Below are 17986 nucleotides of genomic sequence, written 5' to 3' on the forward strand. Positions count from 1 at the left end.
GGTCTCCTTATCCCCTCTAACACTCTCTATGACTAATGTCCCATCCCCATTCATTTTATCTAAAGTTTGGAAATGCCTATTATCCAGAAAACTTTCAAATAGCACATGGCATGATCTCACACTAATCACACTTCTTTGTCATATGATGGAAAATGCCTAGTCTTTTATAATGTAAGACTGAAGAGTAGAAATAATTATCACCAGATCATAGGACTCTGTGCTTGCACCTAAGAGGCAGAGTATGTTGGATTGACTTGTATCTCCCCCAAGAATCCTCTGAAGTCCTACCTCTTTCACTGGGGAATGTGGTCTTGTTTTTTTCTAGAGTTTTCCATAACAGATGTTATCAGTTTTATTAACAAATTTATAAAGGAATACAAAACAAAAATCTAACTCACTGCCACCGAGTCAGCGCTGACTCACAGTGGCCTCATAAAACAGCATAGAACTGTCCCTGTGAGTTTCTGAGATTGTAATTTTTATGAGAGTAGGAAGCCCTGCCTTTCTCCCAAGGAGCTGGCTGATGCTAGGGTGGGTGAAACTTTCATTTTGTTACAAGTAAGCTTGCCCTGAGTTGGAGCCAATCCAAAGGCAACTAACAATAACCACAGGATAGCTCCTAAATCAGAAGGCCCTTGGCAGCTATCGAGATAATGTGTTGGTTTGCGAACCACAAAGTTAGCAGTTTGAACCCACCAGGCCCTCCACAGGAGAAAGATGATGTTCTCTGCTCCTGTAAAGATTTACAGCCTCAGAAACTCAACAGGGCAACTCTGGTCTGCTCCATAGGGCTCCTAGGAGACAAGATTGACTCGATGGCTGTGACTTTGAGTCCTACACCAAATCTCTTCTGAGCAGTGTCTTCTAAAGGGGAGCAGACACAGAAAGAGAGACACACAAGGGGAAGGCAGATGTGAGGATCCATCTGCATGCCATGGAATGTGAAGGAATGCCTGGAGCTTCCAGAAACTAAAAGGAAACATGGGAAGTTCTCTATCCCTAGAGCCAACAGATAGAATAGCGTTGCCAACACTCTGAATTGGACTTCCGGCCTCTAGAACTGTGAGAAAGGCAGTTTCTCTATAAAGCCACCTAGTTTGGGACATTTTGTGATGGCAGCCCTAGGAGACGAAGTCAGTACCCAGCAGTCACTTCTTCATTGACTGAATTAAGTTAGTTAGTAGGGAAAACATGAGGGAGCTTCTAAATGTTTGTAGGAAAACAGAATTAAAAGATAATGGCCTTCCCCCCCCCCCCCCGACCTTTTGGAAGCCTCCTTATACAGAAAGATGAGGCTACTTCTCCTGTAAGGATTTACAGCCTCAGCATCCTGTGTAAGGCTGCCATGAGTAGAAAATCAACTCCATGGCCTTGGGTTTCATTTGGGTGGTACAGTTCAGGGTAACGAAGGAATGCTGTGGCTATTGATACTTGTGTCAACCCATCCAAAATCAATAGAGCTTAATATCACCTGTTCTCAAAAGTACAGCAGCCCAAAGGCAGGACTCGTGGACAGCTAATTATGAAATCACTAACTCATTCCGCAAATACAAAGTTTGTGGGAAAGAAATTGAAGGCGAAGAGAGTGGAATTTTCCCATGAATGTTGTCAAGCCCCTCATTTTACTGAGCTCCTATTATGTGCCAAGCACAATTTAAAACCCCAAGACAGCAATGACAAAATCGACAATGTCCTGCATGCATGGGATTTGCATTCTAGTGAGGGATTCTTTTAAAAAAAACTATGCAATTTAATATCAGGATATGCTGATGTGTGATTAGAGCTCTTTTTAAGAGAGGACCTTGCCTAAATGGAGACAGGGGTGTTAGGTTTCTTGGACTTCTGTCTTTTGAGGAAAACTCTTAGCAAACAGCTTTTGTTCCAGATCATCTTTCCAGCCAACCTGCTAAGATGCATTGTCTCCCTTGGAGGCAGAAATCAAACCCATTGCTATGGAGTCAATTCCTACTCTTAGCGAAGAAGGCAGGCAGATTTCATTACTGACCAGGATAACAAAGGTGGTGTCCATTCCAGGACAAAGGTTTGGCAGGCTCGCTTACAGCCCACTTGCACAACTGAGGGGTTCCCAAGCTTGGGGTTCCTCAGCCCTGACACAGATCCACAGTGTAGGCAGCATTCACTCAATGGGCTTTCAGGGAGGGGGCAAGAGGAAATTATATGAGCAGGAAGCTCAGACTGCTGCACCATAAGGAGTGAGGTCACTTGTCTCTGATCCAGGAGTCTCACTGAAACAATAGCAGGCCAACGTGTGCTCTTGGGAGACGCATACCAACCTCCCACCATTCACAGCTGTGACAGTTGGCTTGGTCTCAGAGACTCTCAAGGAGAGATCTTCCATTATCAGAAGTACCTACAAACCCGCTGTCTCAGCAAATGCTTGCAACATAACTGCGATTCCACTCAAGGGTGCTTGGAAACCTAGGGCCACTGAGTCAAAGAAGCACTCTCCCAACTATTTGGTGCATTTCAGATCACTCAGCAAAGGCAAGCTCTCAGACAAGCTGTCTGCACAGCTGCTGGATTCAGCTAAGGACCTGCCAGGAAGTTCCACAGAAGGCTTGAAATGCTTTATCTTTTCTGCCATGATTTACTATGAAATGGGTTCTGGCACATATCCCGTACTTAGGTTATTAGTCGAACCATTCTAAAGATGCATATATATTTAAAAATTTTCATATCCTATTGTCATATGTTTTACAATTATGCACAAGAAGGGGAGGGAGGTTTGGCAGCCTTGACAAACTGCACCAGGCCAAGGAGGAAGGAGACAGCATCTACAGCTATTTCATGTGCAAACGACCGTTAGGCCAAGTTTTGCACAAAAGTGGAGGCGCTCTCCAGGGGGATTTGGGCCATGAGGATTTTCCCAAGTCTTTCCAAATGTAGAAGTAGGTCAGCTGCATTCGTATGGCAGCCTTCCGAAAGGGAGTCCGGGAGGGCAGGCGACCTGGGCAGCAGGCATGTATCGCTCTCGCTGCGCTATCTCCCCAGGAATGCCCAACACTTTCCACGTGCTCCTAACTGCAAGCCCTGTCCCACCTGGAGACATGCTTGCGAAAGTGGGCATCTGGCCTACTCTGGATTCCAGATGCAGAGAGAGCCCACATCAGCGCCTAATGACCAGAACCAATGTACTTTTCCAGTCCTCGTCTCATTGGCCCAACACGCTGTGAATGACAACTCTGATACAACTCAAAAACCAAACTCACTGCCATCAAGTTGATTCTAACTCCTAGCGACCCTCTAGGGCAGGGTAGAACTACCCCTGTGAGTTTCCAAGACTGCACATCTTGACAGAAGTAGAAAGCCTCCTCTTTCTTCTGAGGAGGGGCTGGTGTGTTTACAACTACTGACCTCGTGGTTAGCAACACAACACAAAACCCACCAAGCCACCAGGGATCATTTGCACCAATTCTGTCTAGTAGATTCCTGGTGGCCCCATGTATTCAAGCGTAGAACTGTTCCATAGGAATTTTAAGACCATAATATTTATGGAAGAAGATCACCAGACTTTTCTTCCTAGGTACCGCTGCATGCGTTTAGGTTGGTCATCAAGTGCCAGCCATATGGGCCACCCAAGGTACTCTACCTTCACCATAGTCCACAACCACTGACAGAGAAGACATGCCTCCAGTTGCCACTCCCTCCCACCCCCACAAAAGAGATCTAGAAATCTAAGAGTTCTGGGCTGCTGTGGGTTACGCATCAGACTGCAGGTCAAGTTCATCCAGTCTGCTTCTGGAAAGATAGCTTGCCTCGGAAACCCTAAGGAGCAGTTCTGTGTTTTACAAGGTCACATGAGTCAGGAACAATTCGACCCGCATGGGGTCTTTGTTTTATTTTGTGTTTCTTGGGGTTTCTTTTAAAGTTGGAAAGCAAGGGGCAAAAAGTGCAGCTCAGAGGTCTGGGTTGATGCAGAATAATTTCCTCAATGACTTGCCAACAATAAAGTCCTGTGAGACAGTAGCTGATGAGGGACTCCGGGGCTGTAGACTTTTGAAGGGCTTCACTGAGTCCTGGGTGGTTCAGGTTGTTACTCGCCAAGCTATAGACCAAAAGGTTGACAATTGGAGCCCACCCAGGTGCACCTCAGAGCAATAGCCTAGGGATCTGCTTCCAAAGGCCACAGCCTTGACCACCCTACTCTGTAGGCCAATAACAGCAGTTTCATATTATAAAAAACGTTCCCATTTTAAAGTGCATTTACCACCCGCCCCCAACCCAGCTTTAGAATACTTCTACCACCCTGGAAAGATCCCTTCTGGCCCTGACCTGTTATGCTTCAGGCCCCAGGCAGCCCCTAGTCAATTTTCTGTCTCAAAGGATTTGCCCATTCTGGACATTTCCTAGAAGTGGAATCACACCATGAGGTCTCTCCATCGGGTTCCTTTCCCTGAGCAGCGTGTGTGAGGTCTATCCAGGGCCATGGGACATTTTGCTGCAGAGTATTTTACATTCCATCCACGGCGTTCTTCACGAAACAAATAATCCACAGCCACAGAGGGGACAAGAAGCAGAGTTTGGAGCTTCTGCGACCCTCTTGATTTACTATGATCACATCTCACTGTGGCTCAGAAACCATGGTAGCCATCTTTGTGACTCCAGGTTCAAGGTTGGTGTAATAGATTTGGGCCCATCACATGACAGCAGGGCTGATGTGTGACATGTAGAAATGAATGATGTCTCTGCTCCCAGAACAGAATGCCTTCTCCCTTCAGGCTACCTATGGGGACAGTGGACTGTGATCGAACTTTGTAAGAGACAGACCCCCTGACAGTTATCACCACCCTCCGATTGCTTCCCTGTCTTTCTTTAGGGTAATTCAGAGCATGGGAGAATACACCAATCTGTCTCAGAAAAGGCCTAACCCAGAATGCTCCTTAGAGACCAGGATGGCGAGACTTCCTCTCATGGACTTTGAACATGTTGTTAGGAAAGGCCAGTCCCTGGAGAAGGAGGAGGGGCAGCGACAAAGAGGAAGGCCCTTGGTGAGCTTGACTGACCCAGTGGCTGCCACAAGGAGGAACCATTGTGAGGCTGGTGCAGGACTGGGTTGGGTTTTGTTTGGTTGTGCCCAAGGTGTCACAGACGTGACAGTGCCAAACCACTACAACATGGTGCAAGTCTGCTGGACTTCAGACTCAGGAACTTGGACAAAGTGATGTTTCCCCTTTCAAAACCAAACCTACCCAGTGCCCCTGGCTTCAGTTTACTGACCTATGGCTCTGACTAACCCCCAGGAGCACCAACCCTCCAACCCAACTCTGCGCTGAGTTCTGGCCAAGTGTGGTCTCTGTTCCTGTGTAAGCATAGGCTCACTGATGATAAATATTTCTATGTCATTTTATTTTTTGAAAAGCTTTCGTTTTAAAATGGAAATCCAGTTTTCTGCACACCAGCCAAATGGAAGGCTAGGTAATTCTTGAGTCTGCAGACCCCTTCTCTGCAGTTTCTCACCACACTTTGAGGATCCAAATCCTGAGAAAGTGTGGAGGAGCCGGGTTTCCATGCCACACTTGGTTCTCTAAGAAGGCAGCTGCTCAACCACCTGAAACTGTCCGCTGAGGTTGACGTCAAGGGAGCATCGCCAATCACTGTTGAGTAGATCACGACTTGGTGTAAGCAGTCTTGGTGGTATAGTGGGATATGGGCTGAGTTACTAACTGTAAGGTTAGCAGTTCAAACCCACCGGCTGCTCCTTGGGAGAAAGATGAGGCTTCTTACTCCTATAGAGTAACGGTCTCAGAAAACCCAAAGGGGCAGTTCTACTCTGTCCCACAGGGTTGCTATGAGTTGGGATCCATTTTATAGCAGTGAATGTGTGTGTGTGTGTGTGTGTGTGTGTGTGTGTTGCTTTTGTTTTGTTTTGAGATCACCATGCCTGGGCCTCCGTATGGCTGAGTAGAACTGCAATGCATAGGGTTTTCAATGACTAGTTTTTCAGAAGCTACATACCCATTGCCAAGGGAAGTATACTCAATAAGCAAGGTAAGTTCACACATGCTCATGCTTACTAATCTGTACTACAGGACACATAGTGAGAAATGTGTGAAAACATTCATGACCGATTAGTCAGTCAGTACCACAAGCAGGCCTGTCTTCCCTGGCTTATTGTGAAATCCAAACACCATCTGGTGCCATCAAGTCAATTCCTACTCATAGCGGCCCTACAAACCAAACCTACTGCCGTCACATCAAGTCTGACTCAGAGCAGCCCTGCAAGACACAGGAAAATTGCCCCAGAGGTTTTCCAGAGCTGTCATTTTCTGAAAGTGCCTCGTCTTTCTCCCCAGGAATGGCTGAGGAGTTTGAAGCACCGACGTGTAGAAGAATCACTGCACTCGCATTATGATGCTGGTGAAGCAGCTGGAAAGGACCATGGACCACCAAAAGAACAAACAAATCTCTCCAAGAAAAGGATGGCCAGAATGCTCCTTAGAGGTAAGGAGATGGAAATGCTTCATCTTATGTCCTTTGGACAAGTTCTTAGGAGAGACTAGTCCCTGGAAAAGGACATCATGCTTGGTCAAGTAGGGGGGCAATGAAAAAGCAGCAGGCCCTCGATCAGATGGATGGACACCGTGGCTGCAACCATGGGCTCAAATAGAACAACAGTGGGGAGGATGACGCAGGACTGGGCAGTTGTATTCTAACCTAACAACAACAACAACAACAACCTTTAGCTTAACAACTGAGCACATAATCACTGTGCCTTGCCTGGTATATACTAACCACCTCACCCATGCTTCCTGTTGACAGGAGCACACACTGTTCTTTTCAAAAAACAGCAGATCGAGTGTTCAGTTGCCACCATCTGATCTGGGGACTTGGCAGTCAGGCTGTGATGCCTAGGTCAAGGGCCTAAGCTGTGGTCCTGGGGCTTTCCAATAGTGTGTGTGTTTGGCGCCAGCTTCACAGCTGGGCCACTTGATCAGCAGCATGTCCACTTGCTCGACTGGATGCACCCAAAGGTCAGGACTTGCATTGGATTCTCCAGTCCCATAACAGCTGCTTGAATGGAACCATAAGTCGTTGTTCTCAATCTCCCAATTGGTTCAGGCCCTCCCTTTGCAGGTGACCTCGATTCCCCATCTGTAAGCATTTTGTGTTCACCTGGTGTGGTGTTTGGTCATGTGTAGCCAGACTGCTCAGCTCCAGGAGGTCAGTCTCAGCCCAGCTTCCCGGGGGAATTGCTTGAACACTGTGAAGCAAAGCCTCGGGGAGGGCACTGACAGGTCGCCCTGTTTGCTGGCTGTCAGAGCAAGAAGCCAGTCGGGAGGAAAGGAAAGGCATTTATTTGCTGAGAAGGAGCCTAGAGCCAGAATGACAGAGACGGACAAGCTAGGGCACTGTCACATTTATTCTGATGGATACAAACCTTGAGGGACCACACCTGTAGATGGATAGAAAGTCATTCTGCACATCTGTCAGCCAAATCACCCCGCGTTCCCCTCCTGACCCTGAGCCATCCAGCATGGTAGCCCCTGCCTGTACATGGCCATTCAAATTTCGATTCATTCAAGGGAAAGGAGAGCTTCCAGGCCTCTCTTGCACTGGTCACATCCCAAGTGCTCCCCAGCCACAGGAGGCTCATGGCTGCCATCTTGGGCAGGGTCGAGAAGAGCATGTACATTGGAGCAGACCGCTCGCTCTACTAGACTGTACTGGTCTAAGGCCAGCGTGGTGTTGTGTGCTTTTTCTCTTGTCACTAAGTAGGGCTCTAGTGCCGTCCGTTGAATTATTTGCTAATCCTTCTGAGGGTTTCCTAGCATAGGAAGGCCAGCTCTTTAAATGGGACAGAAAGGGGCTTTCAGGCTTGGCAAAGCAGACACACACGCTGCTCTGTGCATACTCACCATTTTTAAGGCCTGTTATTTCCAGCTGACTCCCCACTGGCCAAGGAGCTCTGGTGGCAGAGTGGGCTATACACTGAGGTGCTAACCACAAGGTCAGCAGTTTGAACCCACCAGCTGCTCCATGGAAGAAAGATGAGGCGGTCTACTCTCATAAAGATGTAAAGGCTCAGAAACCCCAAGGGGGCGTTCTACCTGTTCCTATGGAGTCACTATGAGTACCAACTCGATGACTGAGCTTTTTAGTCCCCCCCCCCCACTCCTTCACCACTTGCTCACTGGTTTCTGGATGCTCCCAGCCAGCTTCACTTTCACTACTTCAACCAAGATCCACTTCACACAAATGGAAGTGGGGTTTCCAGAGAGGCAGCAGTGCTGAGTGCAACATAATCCTAGGAGTGATAAGGAGGGGTAGAAGACTTGATGAAGAAGCAAGGCTCTTTTGTATAGCCTCTAGATTAAAATGGTCAATACAACACATATGTATGTATGTATGTATGTATGTATGTATGTATGTATGTATGTATGTAAGGATGGATGGATGGATGGATGGATGGGTGGGTGGGTGGGTTGGTAGGTAGGTAGGTAGGTAGGTAGGTAGGTAGGTAGGTAGGTAGGTAGGTAGATAATCAACCAAACCAAACTCACTGCCATCGAGTCAATGCTGACTCATAGTGATCCCCTGTGGGTTTTCAAGATGAACTGTTTGCTGGAGTAGGAAAGTCCCGTCTCTCTCCTATAGAACTCCTGGTGTTTTGAAACTGCCTGCCATGCAGATCGCAGTCCAGTGCGTAACCACTACACCACCAGTGCTCTGGGTAGGTAGATAGAGATAATTGGTATGAGTTGGTTCTAACTTATAGCAAAATTATTATGTCCAATAGAGAAAACTATTGCCTAGTCCCATGTCATTCTCGTGTTCACCAGTATGTTTGAGTCCATTGCTGCAGCTACGAAGCTAATCTCACTCTCACCCTTGTGGCCCTGCTCTTTCCCAAGCATGATGTCCTCCCCCAGTGACTGATCCCTCCTAATGATTTGTCCAGATTAGATCCGCAGGTCTTTCTCATAAGGCACAATTTGATGGATTCAAAGCTCAAACCTTGACCTTTTCAGATGCCCTGTAGTTTAAACATTTGCTTCTGAGCATCTAAGGTCCGTTCAAATTGTCTTTTATGAAATAATGGGAAATCTATCTTATTGATGCTATGTTTTTTGAAGCCTAAAAAAAGCATCTGACGCAAACTATTCTCTGTGCCTTTTGAATTAAATTCAGATACAATAGAAAATAATAAAAACATTATAAATGATGATCACTCTTGAGACAATAGAGATAGTGAAACTACTATCTGACCCACATAATCTGAAATTTCTTGAAATTTTTAAACCATCCTGTGATAGTTAAGGTTCTTTGTCAACTTTGCTGGTCCAAGAGTCTCAGTGGTTTGGCAGTTAATATATAGTCACATCCTGCCATGATGAGATCTCAGGGATGTGGCCTGCTTCCAATATAAACAGATGATGTGGAAGAGTTGGCTTGCTTTTTGCTGGGTCTAAATCCTGTATCTGGCATACCATTTGACTTCCAATTCTTTGGATTTGAGCCAGCAAGCTACTGTTTTTGCCTCCAGCTTCTGGGCATTATCAGCTGTCACTTTACATGTTGACCTTGAGTTCATTCATCATTGCAGCTAGAAGACATCCATCTTACCTATAAATCCTGTGTTCATCAACCCATACAGTCACGAGTTCAGGACGCCGCAACCTGCCATTTGACCCAAAGACTTGGAACTTGCCTGCCTCTACGACTGTGAAAGCCATTTTCCTGAGATACACCTCTGTACAGATACATATATAAACCTCACTGGGTTTTGCTGCTCTAGAGAACCCAACCTAAGCCACATCCCAAGATGATACAACTTCATTTCCAAAGTATACGAGGAGAAGAAGAAAAGGAGAGAAAACAAAGTCTTTAGGTTGGTGAAACTATAGGACTGGACCATTTCTGATTGAGTCATGAAAAAGCTCCAGAAATGTCCTCTACTTGAATTCTGGCCCAATCTTCAGTGTCCCTTTTCCTTAGGCCTCTTCTTCCCTTCTTGCTTCCCAGTTGAAAAAAATATCAGTCCTGAGAATGAGAGGGACCATAGCAGATGGACAAAGCATAATGGGGAATTAAGCTGATTGGCAAGGTGTCGAGGAACTGGTTTCTCTCCACCAACACTGAGTGTCACCAATTTGTAACAGGTGGAAGAAACCGTGACAGTACATAGAGAGGGAAGTTACTCAGCCACCACAAATTGAAATCAGGGCTTCCAACTCATTCAAACTAGTTCAGTCTTTGCTAATGAAGCAAAACTAGAACAGACACAATTTATAAAAACTTGGAGTGATCCAGAACACTAACTGGAAGGGGAAAAATCCCTGGAATGGTAGAATCAGGAGAGACATAGTGAGTCCTGTCAGGAGCCTGATGCAGGAGACTGGATTATTGCCAGAACTGGGGAAAATGAAGCACACATTGAAAACAGTGCATTGGGCTACCATCTTCGAGTCAGGCACCATTGTTTCAGACTTTGCGGGTCAAGAGTCATGGTTGCTATGCAATGCACATGTTGCTTTTCTTTTCTCAAAGACTAGGCTTCTAGCATGACTTCAATTGTAATTTTGTTTGTTTGTTTCAGCTAGTGTTTCTGTTCACCCACTGTTTTCAAATTCAGGTCCACTCCAGTGTCACTTTGCTGGCCATTATGGAACTCAGCTGCACTGGTTCGAGCCCTAGTAAAAATAACTCCCAAATGTCATTGCAAAATCATACACACACACACACACACACACACACACACACACAAATGATGAGTTTTCCTTTTATTTGATTTCTGATTTAGTTGCATAACTCAGAAATTACTTGGGATTAGGGTGGTGGGTTTGGAGTTTTTTTTTTCCCTGTAGGGGATTTATAAAACAATGTGAGATTACATATCTTTTGCTGGGAGGTTCTCTCTGTTAATATTTGGGATGGCTAAAAACTGTTGACAGAGGAAATGGGAAGAAAAAGACTTCATTCAAAAGGCGGGTCTAGGAATTCTGTGTTGTTTACAATAAAAATGCCTTGTGGGAAAAGTGAGTACAAAGATATTGGATTGCACTGTATTTCCTAGTCCTGTGCCAGAGGCAACAGCCCAGTTTGGGCAGAAAGAGAAAACACTTGTGCATATAGTTCATGAGAAATCATTTCATTCATTTTAATTTGTTCTAGTTTTTAACATTTTGTGCTTTCTTTTGATTGAGGTTTTTATCTGTTTTACTTTATTTTTTGTTGTTTTTAAAGTGTTTTTCTGTGTAAGAAATTCAGGATAGGTAAATCTATAGAGACAGTAACTGGATTAATGGTTCCTTGGGGGAATGGCAGAGGGAGTGTGGTGGGGGTAATGGGGAGCTAATAACGATGAGTACAAGAATGAAGAAAACATTCTAAAATGATTGTGGTGATGATTGTACAACTCTTCTTGATACGATTGAACAATTTCCTTTTATGATATGTGGATTGTATGCCAATGGGGAGAAAATAAAAGTGTTATATATCAAACAATAAAATAAGAAATCATTTCAAATTCCTTAAATTTAGGACCTGGAGGAGTGGTGAGAGAAAAGTCAGAGCGTTGTAAATGCACGAGTGTGCATATATTTGATTTCATGTTGTATTCTTGAAGAGTATCATGAAAAAGACCCATGCTCTGCTCCTTCATTTATAGCACTCAAAGGAACTGTGACTTAGGTCCAGCCTTGAACAAAGACCACAGGGAGGATTTACTGCTGAACCTCAGCATTCAGAGTTTTACTTTGTTAGAAACGTGTTATGGTAAAATAAAACACACACCCTTGTCACCATCACCAGGTCAAGAAATGTGATCCCTCCCAAACACAGTCCCTGCTCTCCAGTCCCCACGAGGAAAACATCTTTGTGGCTTCTCTAGTCAGTACTTGCTGGCATTTTTTTTACCTTTTATTACCCACGTGTCTCCTGCGACCCAATAATATGGTCTTGCGATATAATTTTTCTGATTCTTTCATCTATAAGGTCCCCCTCCACCCCTTTCTTCTCCTTCCAGTGAAATCGGAGGAAGAACCCGGACTGTTTGAACAGTAGAGTGTCTCACGCTCTGGCCGTTACTGGTTGCATACTTGTGGCCACCAGCTGTCAAGATGCCTTCCCATGATCCCCCATCTCCTGAAAATCATCCTTGGTGTCAAATTACCTAATAAGCAAGGGAAGTATGGTCCAATATGTGCTTGTTTAACTAATCAGTAGTGAACAACTTCACATTTTTCCACCATATCAAAGATTCTGCTTCTAGGTCTGGCTGGCATCTGCCTCTCTTCCAATTGCCCATGACCCCTTCCCACAGCATCAACGTCCATTTTCAAATTTATACCCGCCAACAGGTGCAGTATACCCAGTAAGCAAGGTAAGTACAGACTTTCTTGTGCTTACTTAGTAGATAGGCTGTAGTGAACAGTGTCACATGTTTCACCACCTCAAATAAGCCCAGGTGGCATTGTTCATTACAGATTACTGAGGAAATCCGTGCCTTCCTTGCCCTACACAAAATTGTGTCGTTCCCTGCAAGCCTGTATCAGCGTTGGTCTGGGTAACCAAGAGAATACAGCTGCATTGGTAGTGTGACATCTGAGGCTCTGTCTTCAGAGACATGGTGCTGCTTCCATGTCTCTCTTCTTGGACGGCTCACTAGGGGAAGCCGGCCATCAGCTCATGAGGAGATTTCAGGAGCCCAAGAAGGAGTCCAGCTGGGGCAGAGTTGAGGCCTGTCACCCAGGGCCAGCACCAAACAGCCAAACCTGTGAAGACCCCATCTTGGAAACTTCCTCCAATCTCTGAGAGATTCTGATGCCATTGGTCTGAGCATTAGGATTTTTTATAACTCCTGTAGGGAAACCTAATATACAGCCAGACTGGAGAAACTTTGCCCTTGTCAGCAAGTAAGTAAGTCACCTGGAATCTTGTTAATGTGCAAATGTGGATTCAATCCATCTAGGTTGGGGTTCAAGGATCTACATTTTTTATGTAGGCCTAGAGGAGTATAAATTGACACAGCTACTAGGGAGAGCAATTCAACGCTGTGTATCAAAATTCAAATTGCCTGTAGGCTCTGACTGAAGAATTCTCCAAATAGGTAATATCTTGCAGACGTACACGAGTGTAAAATGCCTAAAGCGTGCAGCAATTCATCGCAGTAGTTGGTGCAACACTATAAGCAGGGGTCTGTAGAAGTCACTTATGGGGCATCCTAAAACACCATAGGCGACACTACAGCCTTTAAACGCACTAAGACCATCAATGTGTGCTAATAGGAACAATCTGTAAACCGCACATTGTTCAATGAAAGCAAGGAAGGCAGAGCCAATGTAACTAATATGCAGCCATTTACATGTGGAAGAGAGAGAGAAAAAGACATATACATATATGGGCTTCCAAAAGTTCTTGGGAAAATAGAATTAAGCAATAATAGAAAATTCCCACGAAAGTTTATGCCTGTTTTTGTTAGATGCCTTCAAGTTAGTTCCAAGTCACAGGGATTCTACGTAGAACAGGACACACCGTCCATCCCTGCGCCATCCTCACAATCATTCTTACGTTTGGGCCCATGGCTGCAGGCACTCTGTCAACCCATCTTGTTGAGCATCTTCAATCTAAAAGGAGCCCTGGTAACACTGCTGGGTAAGTGTTGGACAGGCAACCACAATGTCAGCGGTTCAAACCCACCAGCCACTCCACAGGCAAACTATGAGGCTGTCTGCTTCTGTAAAGATTTTCGATAGGCTTGCTATTCATCAAAATCAATTTGATAGTAGTGGTGTGTGTGTGTTTGTGTGTGTGTGTACACATGCATGCGCAGCATTGAGGTCTCAAATAAATTCACATCTGGACATCGACAGGAGAGATCCTACTTAGCAGAAAGACTACAGCAACAGAGAGAAGGTGGACTCAGAAACCTGCAAGTGTCTCAGAATCAAACAGCAAAGGGCTCCTTTAGGAGTCCCTGGTGGCTCAGCGATAGAATTCTACTCTCCATGCGAGAGACCTCATGCGCAGCCGCCATGGCTTTGCCAGTGGAGTTGCCATGACACTGAATAAATTGAGGTGGAGCTTCCAGATTAAGATGGACTATGAAGAAAGGCTTGGCCATCTACTTCTGCAAATCAACCAGCAAAACTCCCTTGGATGGCAGGGTTGCGTCCATCACGAGGATAGCACAGAAGCAGGCAGCATGGTGTTCCCATTTGGGTGGGGTCACCATGAATGAGGGACTAATGGGATAGGGGCTCACAGTACACCCAGTCAATAAGGGGAAGATGTACAAAGGAAAGCTGACCTGAAAAGTGCCTCAATGTGGTCAGTGGATTTTCAGGACAAGCGGATACAGGGAGAACTTCTTGTTGTTGTTGTTGTTGTTAGGTGTCATTGAGTCCATTCTGCCACACAGTGGCTCTATGCACAACAGAACGAAACCTGGTAAGGTCCTGCACCATCCTCACAATTGCTCCTAGGCTTGAGCCCATGGTTACAGCCACTGACTGAAGATGGTCAGCTGTGAGCACGTGGTCCAGATGCCTAGACATCGCCGACCACCTGGACAGCAAGAGATTCTGGAGCCTGGGAGCCAGCAGTGAGCACTAGAAGCTGGTAGGAATGGTGAGTGGGCTTCTGGCTGAGGTGGACAGCATATCCCGCTGTCCTCTGCTTTTGAAAGCTTGCTTTAGGCCCTCCACATTTACAGAAACGTTACATGACGACCAGTTTCCAGTAATTGAAAGAGAGCGGAAGAGAACTTTTGCTGTCATGAACAAAAGCAAGGAGCAAAAATAGGCAATTAGCATGAGAGTAATTAGCATGGAGCTTGTGTTTTGCAGGGAGCCGAGAAGGAGGCAGTGAGTGCCCAGAGCAGTGAGAGTGGCCCCATTGGAAGCATCTTAGCATCAGACAGCTATGGTTTTGTACTGTGACTCTGAACACTGGAACTCCAAACTCCCTGCCATCCAGGCACTGTGGACTCATAGTGACCCTATAGAACAGGGTAAAACTACGCTGTCCCCTGGCATGCCCCAGACTGTAAATCTGTTGGTGTTTTTTTTAAAACAATGTCTTTCATTATATATGGGGTTTCCATTATTTCATTAATCTCTCCATACACAGGCAAATGTAAGGGTACTTTTTAACTAGCCAACCTGATCATTGCCTAGAGTAGGGATAATTATCCCTGAAAGCATGCTTCGCTAGGAGACCAAATCATCTGCCCACGGGCAAGAACATGAAGACAGATGTGAGAGGCAGGCTGTCCCCATCCGAACCTTCCTTCACTGCCTTTCAATAACCCTGGTTCCAGCCCGGAGCAGCGGCACACTTCTGGCCAACAAGCGTTAACTGCCCAAGGAGGCTTTCATCATCTTCTTCTGCCACAGAAATCTGGGGAATATATTCCTAAGGTAGCACCAGATAATATGTTGGTGCTCGCCGGGAAATATCATGAAAGTTACCAATCACCCTCAAAAAAGATTTTGGCTGGTATTTCTTTGCGGATGATCTTCCCGAACATTGTGTTGCCACCAGGTCAGGCAACCTGAGCCTTGGTGATCTCTTCTGCCATCTCAGTCTCCCTCATGTGCCACCACTCCAGACTGTAAATCTTAATGGACTTAGAAAGCCTCATCTTTCTCCCTTGGAGCAGCTGGTGATTTTGAACTTCTGACCTTGCTCTTAGCAGCCTAATGTGTAACCCATTTTGCCACTAGGGCTTCTTTGAACACTCAAACTCCCATTCAATGCCCTTCAGTCAATTCCAACTCTTAGCAACCCTATAGGACAGGGTAAAACTGCCCCTATGGGTTTCTGAGATTATAACACTTTAGGGGAGTAGAAAGCTTCATTTTTTTCCTGTACAGTAGCTGGTGGTTTCGAACTGCTGACCTTATGGTCAACAGCCCAATACATAACCCACTACACCACTATGCTAGAGCTAATTTTAGTTGTATGTGGTATTCTGTGTGATTGCGTGTGTTACTTTGGATCTGCCTCATGTAAATCAATGGAAACGGCTTCTTCACTTTAGGCTGGTTTAAGAAAAGTTTCCCGCGAAAGCCGTAGCTTTAAAAATTGGGGAAGCCAGTATTAGATAGCTGGTCGGCAGCAGTGGGGAAGGACAATGGCCCCTCTGCTCCCAAGAGCTTGGTGTGAGAGAATGGCAGCGTGGGAGCCGGGCTTCTGAATACCCTCTTTGCATATATTTGGGCTACAGTTTGTCTCCTATTTCATGGTTTGTTTTAGCATGCCCGAGAAGCCAAGATTAGAAAACTCAACAGTTCATGAAATGGCACACAATGACCCACCGTGAAATTAAAGCCCGAGAGAGATAGGGGCCCACTTTCCCACACGGCGGTCCTGACCCTTCGAGTGAAACTTCCCACCCACTTATTGCACCCTGCTCAGGTCCTCCTCCACCCCGCACCCAGAGTTATTTTAACAGAATTCCAAGCTGTAGCAAGAAACAGGATTTCCGGAATGTGTGGGCTGCTATTTGTTCATTTGAACTTTCTTTAGTCTAAAATGTTGTATTTCTTTAAACCTGTTCTTTGGTTAGGGATAGATAACATTCTAAAAGCAGAAAAGGATAAACAATGAAAAGCGACTTTCAGTAATTCTCCTTCCCTCTTCTCCCTCAGGAAGCCACTGCTACCAGTTTCATATGTAGATCAGAGATTCTCAACCTGTGGGTTGCGACCCTGTTGGGGTCTCCCGATTCATCACAGTAGCAAAATGACAGTGATGAAGTACCAAGGAAAATCATGTTATGGTTGGTGGTCACCACAGCATGAGGAACTCTGTGAAAGGGTTGCAGCATCAGGAAGGTTGAGAACCACTGCCCTAGATGATGCTCATAAAGTGACGTACACATATGATTCATAGTAACCCCTGTGCTCCATGGGGGTTTTCAAGGGCTGACTTTTCAGAAGTAGGTGACCAGGCCTTTCTTCTGCAACACCGATGAGTGCACTCAACCCTCCACCCTTTCAGTTTGTAGTCATGCAGGTTAAGTATTTGCACCACCCAGGGAATAGATAAATAAAGTCCATTAGCTTTTCATTCCATTTTCCTATGAACTTTTTGAAGTCCCTTTGTGAATTTGTGAAGAATCTTAGTGATGACGTGAGTTACGTGTTGGGCAGCTAAGCTCAAGGTCAGTAGTTTAACACACACACACACACACACCCCAGTCTGTCTGTGGGAGTTAGAACCCCACAGGGACAATTCTCCTCTGTCTGATCAGATTGCTATGAGTTGGAATCCACAGAATGGCATCAAGGTGATTGTGTTGCACAGTGAGCTTATGTCGCCTGTAAACATTTACAGAGTCAGAGAGCCTCATAGCAGTTCCATGGAGATGCTGGTGATTTTGAACCATCAACCTGGCAGTTACGCTTCCACAACCATGTCACCAGGGCACCATAGACAGGCCAACTCTAGACAAGAAGGCTTGAGAAAGCTAGCTGTATGGCCCATGGTGGCCATGAAAATGTACCTCACAAACCTCCAATTGCAGGGTCTCAATGAACTGAGATCCCCTTCTACTGTCTTCTGAAGTCCATCATGACATTGGTGCTGTGACCAAGCTCCTATGGAGATATCAGTTTCCTATGGCTACTATAAGCCAATTGGGGGCCTTTCACCACCAACAGGACTTTATGATCTCAAAGTTGTGTAGGCCAGCAATCTGGAATCAAGGTGTCCACAAGGCATGCTTTCACTGAAAGTTCTATAGAAAGACCCTCTGTGGCCTCTTCCCGTTTCTGGTGGTTCATAGGTATTCTTTAATCCTTTGCTTGTAGATACATCACTCCATTCTCCACCTCTGTCTTCACGTGGCCATCTGTGTTCATATCTTTTTATAAGGGCACCACTCACATTGGATTAGAACTCAATCTACTCCATTAGAGCTCAGGGAGCACTCCAGGTAAGTGTTGGACTGATAATCTCAAGGTCGGAGGTTCAAATCCACTAGCTCTTTCAAGGGATAAAGATGAGGCTATCTGACTAT

At 45.6% G+C, this 17986-nt stretch overlaps 1 pseudogene; it reads right to left on the reverse strand.

The window, feature by feature from the left end:
• Positions 1 to 15148: 15148 nt before the first annotated feature.
• On the reverse strand, positions 15149 to 15541 carry LOC142433162 (adenosine 5'-monophosphoramidase HINT1 pseudogene; annotated as a pseudogene).
• Positions 15542 to 17986: the final 2445 nt, after the last annotated feature.

This window comes from Tenrec ecaudatus, chromosome X (assembly GCF_050624435.1).
Source record: "Tenrec ecaudatus isolate mTenEca1 chromosome X, mTenEca1.hap1, whole genome shotgun sequence".
Classification (NCBI taxonomy): Eukaryota; Metazoa; Chordata; class Mammalia; order Afrosoricida; family Tenrecidae; genus Tenrec; species Tenrec ecaudatus.